Source organism: Physella acuta, unplaced genomic scaffold, assembly GCF_028476545.2.
Source record: "Physella acuta isolate Inbredline_101_S28 unplaced genomic scaffold, ASM2847654v3 ptg001919l, whole genome shotgun sequence".
Taxonomy (NCBI): domain Eukaryota; kingdom Metazoa; phylum Mollusca; class Gastropoda; family Physidae; genus Physella; species Physella acuta.
Window position 1 is genome coordinate 55,538 of NW_026733424.1, and position 14,806 is coordinate 70,343.

Here is a 14,806-nt window from a genome sequence, read left to right on the forward strand (position 1 = left end):
GTAGAATCATTTATAGAGGAAATAATTTTACGAGAAAGACCACACAATCAGTGAGTCAGACAGTAAAAATTCCTCTTTAGACCTAGGGATGCATTTGGGCAGATGAAGTAGAGTTCATATGTTTCTAGAACTCTGCATATGAAGGTATATCACCATTTGGGTGGGGGCGGGGGGGGGAGGGGGATGTTCTTTTGAAGAGATACCTGAAAAAAACTGGCTGTCATTCTTTATCTTCTTCGTCTGATTCATGACGTAGAAACACTAAAAGAAGTAAAAACACTCCTCTCTCAATGGCTCTTGAGTTTAAACAGATAAGTTTCTAGACGTCTTCGGTTGTTGTGAGTACCGTCTACGTTTCTGTTTCTATTTATGCACCAAACTGTCCCACCCCCAGCTCCATCAATTAATTACCCCGTGTTAACTGCTAATTAGCATTCCAGGCTGGTTCTGTCTTTATGTCCTGACTAGGCATACTGCCTAGCTTCGCTTAGGTTTTCAAAAAAGTTGAGAAATTGAATGATTAATTAATAGGTGATTGGCTGTTATGTTAAATGCTTAGGGCCTAAATTTATACAGTGGGGTACTTATTTAATATATATAAATTGATGGAATATTCGCAAACTTATTACTCGCAAGGTCATTAGAACTGAAAGGGCTTTCATAAAAATTATCAATCAAATATTATATTAAATTACTTTTGCAATTAATTTTACAATTTCAATACAATACAAAACTTAATTTATAACAAATTATCTATTTATAACAATGCTATACTTTATGATTTTTGTTTTTTTCTAAAAAAAAGTATACAAAATATTTAAAAAATTGTAACATTAAAAAGTTACCTCCCCTGCTCATAGACCAAATGACCAAATCTCGTATAATGAGAATTTCACTCGCAGTCATTTTTAGCCCTCTTCGAGGGCTTTGATGCTGACCAACAGTTTTTCCATACGGCCCATTCATCTATAGAGGTGTATGCAAAAAATTACCCTGTTTTCCCAATAAAATACAAAGATTATATAGGGAAATACAACTGGTCAGTTTTGACCGCTTTACGAAGTTTTTCCAGATATGCCGAGTTTTTTGTGACACCCCTAGGTGTTCTTCTACCAACTCACAAAATATCAAGGGGGGTCGTCGGAGGAAATTTTTTTTCGTAATAGAGCTCATATAAAGAGAATTTCACTCGCGGTCACTTTTTAGCCCTCGTCGAGGGCTTTGAGTGTAACCGACAGTTTTCCCTAAAGGTCAAGCCATTGACCTAGGAGCATGCAAAAAATTAGCCAAATATACAAAGAGTAAGTACCCTAAAATTTGCGTTGAAATGACCCTCTGTTTTTCCCATAGAATACAAAGATTATATAGGGAAATACAACTGGTCAGTTTTGACCGCTTTACGAAGTTTTCCCAGATATGCCGAGTTTTTTGTGACACCCCTAGGTGTTCTTCTACCACCTCACAAAATATCAAGGGGGGTCGTTGGAGGAAATTTTTTTTCGTAATAGAGCTCATATAAAGAGAATTTCACTCGCGGTCACTTTTTAGCCCTCGTCGAGGGCTTTGAGTGTAACCGACAGTTTTCCCTAAAGGTCAAGCCATTGACCTAGGAGCATGCAAAAAATTAGCCAGATATACAAAGAGTAAGTACCCTAAAATTTGCGTTGAAATGACCCTCTGTTTTTCCCATAAAATACAAAGATTATATAGGGAAATACAACTGGTCAGTTTTGACCGCTTTACGAAGTTTTCCCAGATATGCCGAGTTTTTTGTGACACCCCTAGGTGTTCTTCTACCACCTCACAAAATATCAAGGGGGGTCGTCAGAGGAAAAAAAATTTCGTAATAGAGCTCATATAAAGAGAATTTCACTCGCGGTCACTTTTTAGCCCTCGTCGAGGGCTTTGAGTGTAACCGACAGTTTTCCCTAAAGGTCAAGCCATTGACCTAGGAGCATGCAAAAAATTAGCCAGATATACTGAGCTTAAGTACCCAAAAGTCTGCGTTGAAATGACCCTCTGTTTTTCCCATAAAATACAAAGATTATATTGGGAAATACAACTGGTCAGTTTTGACCGCTTTACGAAGTTTTCCCAGATATGCCGAGTTTTTTGTGACACCCCTAGGTGTTCTTCTACCACCTCACAAAATATCAAGGGGGGTCGTCGGAGGAAATTTTTTTTCGTAATAGAGCTCATATAAAGAGAATTTCACTCGCGGTCACTTTTTAGCCCTCGTCGAGAGCTTTGAGTGTAACCGACAGTTTTCCCTAAAGGTCAATCCATTGACCTAGGAGCATGCAAAAAATTAGCCAGATATACAAAGTGTAAGTACCCTAAAATTTGCGTTGAAATGACCCTCTGTTTTTCCCATAAAATACAAAGATTATATAGGGAAATACAACTGGTCAGTTTTGACCGCTTTACGAAGTTTTCCCAGATATGCCGAGTTTTTTGTGACATCCCTAGGTGTTCTTCTACCACCTCACAAAATATCAAGGGGGGTCGTCGGAGGAAATTTTTTTTCGTAATAGAGCTCATATAAAGAGAATTTCACTCGCGGTCACTTTTTAGCCCTCGTCGAGGGCTTTGAGTGTAACCGACAGTTTTCCCTAAAGGTCAAGCCATTGACCTAGGAGCATGCAAAAAATTAGCCAGATATACTGAGCTTAAGTACCCAAAAGTCTGCGTTGAAATGACCCTCTGTTTTTCCCATAAAATACAAAGATTATATTGGGAAATACAACTGGTCAGTTTTGACCGCTTTACGAAGTTTTCCCAGATATGCCGAGTTTTTTGTGACACCCCTAGGTGTTCTTCTACCACCTCACAAAATATCAAGGGGGGTCGTCGGAGGAAATTTTTTTTCGTAATAGAGCTCATATAAAGAGAATTTCACTCGCGGTCACTTTTTAGCCCTCGTCGAGAGCTTTGAGTGTAACCGACAGTTTTCCCTAAAGGTCAATCCATTGACCTAGGAGCATGCAAAAAATTAGCCAGATATACAAAGTGTAAGTACCCTAAAATTTGCGTTGAAATGACCCTCTGTTTTTCCCATAAAATACAAAGATTATATAGGGAAATACAACTGGTCAGTTTTGACCGCTTTACGAAGTTTTCCCAGATATGCCGAGTTTTTTGTGACACCCCTAGGTGTTCTTCTACCACCTCACAAAATATCAAGGGGGGTCGTCGGAGGAAATTTTTTTTCGTAATAGAGCTCATATAAAGAGAATTTCACTCGCGGTCACTTTTTAGCCCTCGTCGAGGGCTTTGAGTGTAACCGACAGTTTTCCCTAAAGTTCAATCCATTGACCTAGGAGCATGCAAAAAATTAGCCAGATATACTGAGCTTAAGTACCCTAAAGTCTGCGTTGAAATGACCCTCTGTTTTTCCCATAAAATACAAAGATTATATAGGGAAATACAACTGGTCAGTTTTGACCGCTTTACGAAGTTTTCCCAGATATGCCGAGTTTTTTGTGACATCCCTAGGTGTTCTTCTACCACCTCACAAAATATCAAGGGGGGTCGTCGGAGGAAATTTTTTTTTCGTAATAGAGCTCATATAAAGAGAATTTCACTCGCGGTCACTTTTTAGCCCTCGTCGAGGGCTTTGAGTGTAACCGACAGTTTTCCCTAAAGGTCAAGCCATTGACCTAGGAGCATGCAAAAAATTAGCCAGATATACTGAGCTTAAGTACCCAAAAGTCTGCGTTGAAATGACCCTCTGTTTTTCCCATAAAATACAAAGATTATATAGGGAAATACAACTGGTCAGTTTTGACCGCTTTACGAAGTTTTCCCAGATATGCCGAGTTTTTTGTGACACCCCTAGGTGTTCTTCTACCACCTCACAAAATATCAAGGGGGGTCGTCGGAGGAAATTTTTTTTCGTAATAGAGCTCATATAAAGAGAATTTCACTCGCGGTCACTTTTTAGCCCTCGTCGAGGGCTTTGAGTGTAACCGACAGTTTTCCCTAAAGGTCAAGCCATTGACCTAGGAGCATGCAAAAAATTAGCCAGATATACTGAGCTTAAGTACCCAAAAGTCTGCGTTGAAATGACCCTCTGTTTTTCCCATAAAATACAAAGATTATATAGGGAAATACAACTGGTCAGTTTTGACCGCTTTACGAAGTTTTCCCAGATATGCCGAGTTTTTTGTGACACCCCTAGGTGTTCTTCTACCACCTCACAAAATATCAAGGGGGGTCGTCGGAGGAAATTTTTTTTCGTAATAGAGCTCATATAAAGAGAATTTCACTCGCGGTCACTTTTTAGCCCTCGTCGAGGGCTTTGAGTGTAACCGACAGTTTTCCCTAAAGTTCAATCCATTGACCTAGGAGCATGCAAAAAATTAGCCAGATATACTGAGCTTAAGTACCCTAAAGTCTGCGTTGAAATGACCCTCTGTTTTTCCCATAAAATACAAAGATTATATAGGGAAATACAACTGGTCAGTTTTGACCGCTTTACGAAGTTTTCCCAGATATGCCGAGTTTTTTGTGACACCCCTAGATGTTCTTCTACCACCTCACAAAATATCAAGGGGGGTCGTCGGAGGAAATTTTTTTTCGTAATAGAGCTCATATAAAGAGAATTTCACTCGCGGTCACTTTTTAGCCCTCGTCGAGGGCTTTGAGTGTAACCGACAGTTTTCCCTAAAGGTCAAGCCATTGACCTAGGAGCATGCAAAAAATTAGCCAGATATACTGAGCTTAAGTACCATAAAGTCTGCGTTGAAATGACCCTCTGTTTTTCCCATAAAATACAAAGATTATATAGGGAAATACAACTGGTCAGTTTTGACCGCTTTACGAAGTTTTCCCAGATATGCCGAGTTTTTTGTGACACCCCTTGGTGTTCTTCTACAACCTCACAAAATATCAAGGGGGGTCGTCGGAGGAAAAAATTTTTCGTAATAGAGCTCATATAAAGAGAATTTCACTCGCGGTCACTTTTTAGCCCTCGTCGAGGGCTTTGAGTGTAACCGACAGTTTTCCCTAAAGTTCAATCCATTGACCTAGGAGCATGCAAAAAATTAGCCAGATATACTGAGCTTAAGTACCCTAAAGTCTGCGTTGAAATGACCCTCTGTTTTTCCCATAAAATACAAAGATTATATAGGGAAATACAACTGGTCAGTTTTGACCGCTTTACGAAGTTTTCCCAGATATGCCGAGTTTTTTGTGACACCCCTAGATGTTCTTCTACCACCTCACAAAATATCAAGGGGGGTCGTCGGAGGAAATTTTTTTTCGTAATAGAGCTCATATAAAGAGAATTTCACTCGCGGTCACTTTTTAGCCCTCGTCGAGGGCTTTGAGTGTAACCGACAGTTTTCCCTAAAGGTCAAGCCATTGACCTAGGAGCATGCAAAAAATTAGCCAGATATACTGAGCTTAAGTACCATAAAGTCTGCGTTGAAATGACCCTCTGTTTTTCCCATAAAATACAAAGATTATATAGGGAAATACAACTGGTCAGTTTTGACCGCTTTACGAAGTTTTCCCAGATATGCCGAGTTTTTTGTGACACCCCTAGGTGTTCTTCTACAACCTCACAAAATATCAAGGGGGGTCGTCGGAGGAAAAAATTTTTCGTAATAGAGCTCATATAAGGCGCCGGTCAGTCGAGGTCAGTTTTGACCCCCTCTCCGTAGACTTTTCGGCCAACCGTCACCGGCCTTCGTGTTCTATCGCCCGAAGGCACCATCGTGCCAAATTTGACGCGCCTGTGGCGCCGGGAAGTGCCCTATCGGGCACTTGACCACTTTGCTTTATATATATAGACTAGGCATTCTGCCTAGCTTCGCTTAGGTTTTCAAAAACATTTGAGAATTTGAATACTAATTGTTTGGTGATGGATGAGGCGTGGAGTTCTTAAATCTAAACAGCAATGCTAATTTTAGAGAAGATGTTGTTGTTTGTTGTGTAATATTCGCTTTCAGAGAAAGCTTTCGAAAGTACGCAATTTATAATTAAAATGGAAATAGAACTACAGAGGTTCCATGAACAGTATATCTCACAATTTATATTACATTGACTTTTAAAATTAATTTTTTATTTAATTATGATACGTTGCTTAATTAGCAACGTATTTTATTCTAAAACAAATGCTATACTTTGTCGTTTTCTGTTTCTGTTTAAAAAAGTATACAATTATTTGAAAAATAATTATTTAAAAAGGTTACCTCCCTTGAAAATTAACCGAATGACGTATGTCTGTGTTTACTTTTTTTTTTAAACAGTTACTATGCTTATATAAGAAAATACGATATATAAACATATTTAACGTCTACAATGGCTTTTTCCGACGGGAATAAAGTTTTTTTGTTACCCTCCAGGGTCGGTCTACGACCTCAAATAATATTAAGGGGATCAATTTATTTATATATATCTCATATAAGGAAAATTTCACTCGCGGTCATCTTTCAGCACTGGTCGAGGGCTTTGAGTCTGTCCAACAGTTTTTCCATACGGCCTAGTCATCTATAGAAGTGTTTGCAAAATATTAGCATGATGTACAGAGGTTGAGTGACGTAAAATTTGTGTTGAAATTACCCTGTTTTTCCCATAAAATACAAAGATTATATAGGGAAATACGACTGGTCAGTTTTGACCGCTTTACGAAGTTTTCCCAGATATGCCGAGTTTTTTGTGACACCCCTAGGTGTTCTTCTACCACCTCACAAAATATCAAGGGGGGTCGTCGGAGGAATTTTTTTTTCGTAATAGAGCTCATATAAAGAGAATTTCATTCGCGGTCACTTTTTAGCCCTCGTCGAGGGCTTTGAGTGTAACCGACAGTTTTCCCTAAAGGTCAATCCATTGACCTAGTAGCATGCAAAAAATTAGTCAGATATACTGAGCTTAAGTACCCTAAAGTCTGCGTTGAAATGACCCTCTGTTTTTCCCATAAAATACAAAGATTATATAGGGAAATACAAGTGGTCAGTTTTGACCCCTTTACGAAGTTTTCCCAGATATGCCGAGTTTTTTGTGACACCCCAAGGTGTTCTCCTACCACCTCACAAAATTTCAAGGGGGGTCGTCGGAGGAATTTTTTTTTCGTAATAGAGCTCATATAAAGAGAATTTCACTCGCGGTCACTTTTTAGCCCTCGTCGAGGGCTTTGAGTCAAACCGACAGTTTTCCCTAAAGGTCAAGCCATTCAACTAAGAGTATGCAAACAATTAGTCAGATATACTGAGTTTAAGTACCCTTAAGTCTGCGTTGAAATGACCCTCTGTTTTTCCCATAAAATACAAAGATTATATAGGGAAATATAACTGGTCAGTTTTGACCCCTTTACGAAGTTTTCCCAGATATGCCGAGTTTTTTGTGACACCCCAAGGTGTTCTCCTACCACCTCACAAAATTTCAAGGGGGGTCGTCGGAGGAATTTTTTTTTCGTAATAGAGCTCATATAAAGAGAATTTCACTTGCGGTCACTTTTTAGCCCTCGTCGAGGGCTTTGAGTGTAACCGACAGTTTTCCCTAAAGGTCAAGCCATTGACCTAGGAGCATGCAAAAAATTAGCCAGATATACTGAGCTTAAGTATCCTAAAGTCTGCGTTGAAATGACCCTCTGTTTTTCCCATAAAATACAAAGATTATATAGAGAAATACAACTGGTCAGTTTTGACCCCTTTACGAAGTTTTCCCAGATATGCCGAGTTTTTTGTGACACCCCAAGGTGTTCTCCTACCACCTCACAAAATTTCAAGGGGGGTCGTCGGAGGAAATTTTTTTTCGTAATAGAGCTCATATAAAGAGAATTTCACTCGCGGTCACTTTTTAGCCCTCGTCGAGGGCTTTGAATGTAACCGACAGTTTTCCCTAAAGGTGAAGCCATTTACCTATAAGCATGCCAAAACTGAGCCAGATGAAAATAGGGTAAGTGCCATAAAATCCGTTTTGAAATGACCCTCTGTTTTCCCCATAAAATACAAAGATTATATAGGGAAATACGACTGGTCAGTTTTGACCCATTTCCCAATTTTTCCCGGACATGGCGAGTTTTTTGTGACACCCCAAGGCGTTCTCCTACCACCTCACAAAATATCAAGGGGGGTCGTCTGAGGAAATTTTTTTTCGTAATAGAGCTCATATAAAGAGAATTTCACTCGCGGTCACTTTTTAGCCCTCGTCGAGGGCTTTGAGTGTAACCGACAGTTTTCCCTAAAGGTCAAGCCATTTACCTATAAGCATGCCAAAACTGAGCCAGATGTAAAGAGGGTAAGTGCCATAAAATCCGTTTTGAAATGACCCTCTGTTTTCCCCATAAAATACAAAGATTATATAGGGAAATACGACTGGTCAGTTTTGACCCATTTCCCGATTTTTCCCGGACATGGCGAGTTTTTTGTGACACCCCAAGGCGTTCTCCTACCACCTTACAAAATATCAAGGGGGGTCGTCGGAGGAATTTTTTTTTCGTAATAGAGCTCATATAAAGAGAATTTCACTCGCGGTCACTTTTTAGCCCTCGTCGAGGGCTTTGAGTGTAACCGACAGTTTTCCCTAAAGGTCAAGCCATTGACCTAGGAGCATGCAAAAAATTAGCCAGATATACTGAGCTTAAGTACCCTAAAGTCTGCGTTGAAATGACCCTCTGTTTTTCCCATAAAATACAAAGATTATATAAGGAAATACAACTGGTCAGTTTTGACCCCTTTACGAAGTTTTCCCAGATATGCCGAGTTTTTTGTGACACCCCAGGGTGTTCTCCTACCACCTCACAAAATTTCAAGGGGGGTCGTCGGAGGAATTTTTTTTTCGTAATAGAGCTCATATAAAGAGAATTTCACTCGCGGTCACTTTTTAGCCCTCGTCGAGGGCTTTGAGTGTAACCGACAGTTTTCCCTAAAGGTCAAGCCATTGACCTAGGAGCATGCAAAAAATTAGCCAGATATACTGAGCTTAAGTACCCTAAAGTCTGCGTTGAAATGACCCTCTGTTTTTCCCATAAAATACAAAGATTATATAAGGAAATACAACTGGTCAGTTTTGACCCCTTTACGAAGTTTTCCCAGATATGCCGAGTTTTTTGTGACACCCCAGGGTGTTCTCCTACCACCTCACAAAATTTCAAGGGGGGTCGTCGGAGGAATTTTTTTTTCGTAATAGAGCTCATATAAAGAGAATTTCACTCGCGGTCACTTTTTAGCCCTCTTCGAGGGCTTTGAGTGTAACCGACAGTTTTCCCTACAGGTCAAGCCATTGATCTAGGAGCATGCAAAAAATTAGCCAGATATACTGAGCTTAAGTATCCTAAAGTCTGCGTTGAAATGACCCTCTGTTTTTCCCATAAAATACAAAGATTATATAGGGAAATACAACTGGTCAGTTTTGACCCCTTTACGAAGTTTTCCCAGATATGCCGAGTTTTTTGTGACAACCCAAGGTGTTCTCCTACCACCTCACAAAATTTCAAGGGGGGTCGTCGGAGGAATTTTTTTTTCGTAATAGAGCTCATATAAAGAGAATTTCACTCGCGGTCACTTTTTAGCCCTCGTCGAGGGCTTTGAGTGTAACCGACAGTTTTCCCTAAAGGTCAAGCCATTGACCTAGGAGCATGCAAAAAATTAGCCAGATATACTGAGCTTAAGTATCCTAAAGTCTGCGTTGAAATGACCCTCTGTTTTTCCCATAAAATACAAAGATTATATAGGGAAATACAACTGGTCAGTTTTGACCCCTTTACGAAGTTTTCCCAGATATGCCGAGTTTTTCGTGACACCCCAAGGTGTTCTCCTACCACCTCACAAAATTTCAAGGGGGGTCGTTGGAGGAAATTTTTTTTCGTAATAGAGCTCATATAAAGAGAATTTCACTCGCGGTCACTTTTTAGCCCTCGTCGAGGGCTTTAAGTGTAACCGACAGTTTTCCCTAAAGGTCAAGCCATTTACCTATAAGCATGCCAAAACTGAGCCAGATGTAAAGAGGGTAAGTGCCATAAAATCCTATTTGAAATGACCCTCTGTTTTCCCCATAAAATACAAAGATTATATAGGGAAATACGACTGGTCAGTTTTGACCCATTTCCCAATTTTTCCCGGACATGGCGAGTTTTTTGTGACACCCCAAGGCGTTCTCCTACCACCTCACAAAATATCAAGGGGGGTCGTCGGAGGACATTTTTTTTCGTAATAGAGCTCATATAAAGAGAATTTCACTCGCGGTCACTTTTTAGCCCTCGTCGAGGGCTTTGAGTGTAACCGACAGTTTTCCCTAAAGGTCAAGCCATTTACCTATAAGCATGCCAAAACTGAGCCAGATGTAAAGAGGGTAAGTGCCATAAAATCCGTTTTGAAATGACCCTCTGTTTTCCCCATAAAATACAAAGGTTATATAGGGAAATACGACTGGTCAGTTTTGACCCATTTCCCGATTTTTCCCGGACATGGCGAGTTTTTTGTGACACCCCAAGGCGTTCTCCTTCCACCTTACAAAATATCAAGGGGGGTCGTCGGAGGAAATTTTTTTTCGTAATAGAGCTCATATAAAGAGAATTTCACTCGCGGTCACTTTTTAGCCCTCTTCGAGGGCTTTGAGTGTAACCGACAGTTTTCCCTACAGGTCAAGCCATTGATCTAGGAGCATGCAAAAAATTAGCCAGATATACTGAGCTTAAGTATCCTAAAGTCTGCGTTGAAATGACCCTCTGTTTTTCCCATAAAATACAAAAATTATATAGGGAAATACAACTGGTCAGTTTTGACCCCTTTACGAAGTTTTCCCAGATATGCCGAGTTTTTTGTGACAACCCAAGGTGTTCTCCTACCACCTCACAAAATTTCAAGGGGGGTCGTCGGAGGAATTTTTTTTTCGTAATAGAGCTCATATAAAGAGAATTTCACTCGCGGTCACTTTTTAGCCCTCTTCGAGGGCTTTGAGTCAAACCGACAGTTTTCCCTAAAGGTCAAGCCATTCACCTAAGAGTATGCAAAAAATTAGTCAGATATACTGAGTTTAAGTACCCTAAAGTCTGCGTTGAAATGACCCTCTGTTTTTCCCATAAAATACAAAGATTATATAGGGAAATACAACTGGTCAGTTTTGACCCCTTTACGAAGTTTTCCCAGATATGCCGAGTTTTTTGTGACACCCCAGGGTGTTCTCCTACCACCTCACAAAATTTCAAGGGGGGTCGTCGGAGGAATTTTTTTTTCGTAATAGAGCTCATATAAAGAGAATTTCACTCGCGGTCACTTTTTAGCCCTCGTCGAGGGCTTTGAGTGTAACCGACAGTTTTCTCTAAAGGTCAAGCCATTGACCTAGGAGCATGCAAAAAATTAGCCAGATATACTGAGCTTAAGTACCCTAAAGTCTGCGTTGAAATGACCCTCTGTTTTTCCCATAAAATACAAAGATTATATAGGGAAATACAACTGGTCAGTTTTGACCCCTTTACGAAGTTTTCCCAGATATGCCGAGTTTTTTGTGACACCCCAGAGTGTTCTCCTACCACCTCACAAAATTTCAAGGGGGGTCGTTGGAGGAATTTTTTTTTCGTTATAGAGCTCATATAAAGAGAATTTCACTCGCGGTCACTTTTTAGCCCTCGTCGAGGGCTTTGAGTCAAACCGACAGTTTTCCCTAAAGGTCAAGCCATTCACCTAAGAGTATGCAAAACATTAGTCAGATATACTGAGTTTAAGTACCCTAAAGTCTGCGTTGAAATGACCCTCTGTTTTTCCCATAAAATACAAAGATTATATAGGGAAATACAACTGGTCAGTTTTGACCCCTTTACGAAGTTTTCCCAGATATGCCGAGTTTTTTGTGACAACCCAAGGTGTTCTCCTACCACCTCACAAAATTTCAAGGGGGGTCGTCGGAGGAATTTTTTTTTCGTAATAGAGCTCATATAAAGAGAATTTCACTCGCGGTCACTTTTTAGCCCTCGTCGAGGGCTTTGAGTCAAACCGACAGTTTTCCCTAAAGGTCAAGCCATTCACCTAAGAGTATGCAAAAAATTAGTCAGATATACTGAGTTTAAGTACCCTAAAGTCTGCGTTGAAATGACCCTCTGTTTTTCCCATAAAATACAAAGATTATATAGGGAAATACAACTGGTCAGTTTTGACCCCTTTACGAAGTTTTCCCAGATATGCCGAGTTTTTTGTGACACCCCTAGGTGTTCTTCTACCACCTCACAAAATATCAAGGGGGGTCGTCGGAGGAAAATTTTTTTCGTAATAAAGCTCATATAAAGAGAATTTCACTCGCGGTCACTTTTTAGCCCTCGTCGAGGGCTTTGAGTGTAACCGACAGTTTTCCCTAAAGGTCAAGCCATTGACCTAGGAGCATGCAAAAAATTAGCCAGTTATACTGAGCTTAAGTACCCTAAAGTCTGCGTTGAAATGACCCTCTGTTTTTCCCATAAAATACAAAGATTATATAGGGAAATACAACTGGTCAGTTTTGACCGCTTTACGAAGTTTTCCCAGATATGCCGAGTTTTTTGTGACATCCCTAGGTGTTCTTCTACCACCTCACAAAATATCAAGGGGGGTCGTCGGAGGAAATTTTTTTTCGTAATAGAGCTCATATAAAGAGAATTTCACTCGCGGTCACCTTTTAGCCCTCGTCGAGGGCTTTGAGTGTAACCGACAGTTTTTCCTAAAGGTCAAGCCATTGACCTAGGAGCATGCAAAAAATTAGCCAGATATACTGAGCTTAAGTACCCTAAAGTCTGCGTTGAAATGACCCTCTGTTTTTCCCATAAAATACAAAGATTATATAGGGAAATACAACTGGTCAGTTTTGACCGCTTTACGAAGTTTTCCCAGATATGCCGAGTTTTTTGTGACACCCCTAGGTGTTCTTCTACCACCTCACAAAATATCAAGGGGGGTCGTCGGAGGAAATTTTTTTTCGTAATAGAGCTCATATAAAGAGAATTTCACTCGCGGTCACTTTTTAGCCCTCGTCGAGGGCTTTGAGTGTAACCGACAGTTTTCCCTAAAGGTCAAGCCATTGACCTAGGAGCATGCAAAAAATTAGCCAGATATACTGAGCTTAAGTACCCTAAAGTCTGCGTTGAAATGACCCTCTGTTTTTCCCATAAAATACAAAGATTATATAGGGAAATACAACTGGTCAGTTTTGACCGCTTTACGAAGTTTTCCCAGATATGCCGAGTTTTTTGTGACACCCCTAGGTGTTCTTCTACCACCTCACAAAATATCAAGGGGGGTCGTCGGAGGAAATTTTTTTTCGTAATATAGCCCATATGAGGCGCCGGTCAGTCGAGGTCAGTTTTGACCCCCTCTCCGTAGACTTTTCGGCCAACCGTCACCGGCCCTCGTGTTCTATCGCCCGAAGGCACCATCGTGCCAAATTTGACGCGCCTGCGGCGCCGGGAAGTGCCCTATCGGGCACCTGACCACTTTGCTTTATATATATAGATTCCCTCTTCTAATTAGGTTAATTTCTGATTACGATGTCAAATAATCTAAGCTACAAGACTGTCTCTTTAACTACATTTCAGAGCTCCATAAAATGGGACAAATCACTACAGCCCATCCCCCCCCCCCCCCCACCCACAGCATTTTCACTCCTCCATTCCATTAACATATTGAGTGTTTTAAACTACGGTGCTATCTGTTACTGCTTGTCTTTTCATTGTCAGACGCTCAGAAAGTAGCACAAATCACCGTATGTGTCCTCCGGGTGGTCTTATCTTTCTTGTGCATACCATTAACCCGTAGCATTACATTACAGTACACCCCCAACATACAATTTCCCCTGACCAACCTGCACTGAATATTTTATACTGTATCAATGTTGTTAACAACTCTCCAATTTTGCTCCGTATGTTTAGGGGGGGGGGGGGGAGGAGGTTCATTATAAAATTTCGGGGGAGGGGCGAAATTAAAATTACCCCCTCCTCAAAGAGAAAGAAAATCTGCCTACCCTAAAAGAGAACCATTTAACGAGATGGACTATGGGTGCAACTGTAATCAAACAAGTAGCCTGGATAGATCTAGATGTAAGATTTCTCATTATAAAAAGTGTCCGCCTACTAATGTAATCTATCCAGTAGCTGGGGACAGGGTACTAAATATGTTGCCGGGGAAGTTAATATTATAGTAGCCTATAGATAACAAAATATAGTTATAGGCTATCAACCTTAACCATCACATCAATTAAGCTATGCCGTTACATTTTCAATCATATTTCATTTTCATTCGTATCAGATGCTTAATAGACATTTTCTGCAGTCATTCTCTGTCTGAGAAAAATCGATCATTACGTCATACACATGCAACATGTGATGTGATGATAAAAATCTACCAGAACAGAAGTGAGTGTGTGAACAGAAGTGTGTAGGCCTAACAGCTTCATTAAGCCAAGGCTTACGCCATGGTTTTAATTTTATCTGAGAAGTCACAATTTAAATAGTTGTGGATATACTTAATTTTGTAAAATGGATTTAACACTGGAAATATTCTTAGTAATGGCCGAATCTATAGTACTAGACTTTCTAGATCTGGTAGGAAAGAACGGTAATTAATATTCGGCAAAGGCTTAATTATAATAATTTTTCACTGGCTTCCCTTTGTAAAAGATGGCGTTTTGCGGCGTATAGCTTGTGTAAACAAACTCGGTAACTAACGACATGATAATGTGAAAACTATTTCATAGATTCAGATATTCACTTGTGAAATTATCTAAGAATTAAGCAATTAAATATATTTTGATTAAAATTAATCATGGTAGTAGTAGACCTAGGTATTTTATTTTTAGACCTGTCGTTTGTAAATTCATTCAACTCATCAACCAATCACAC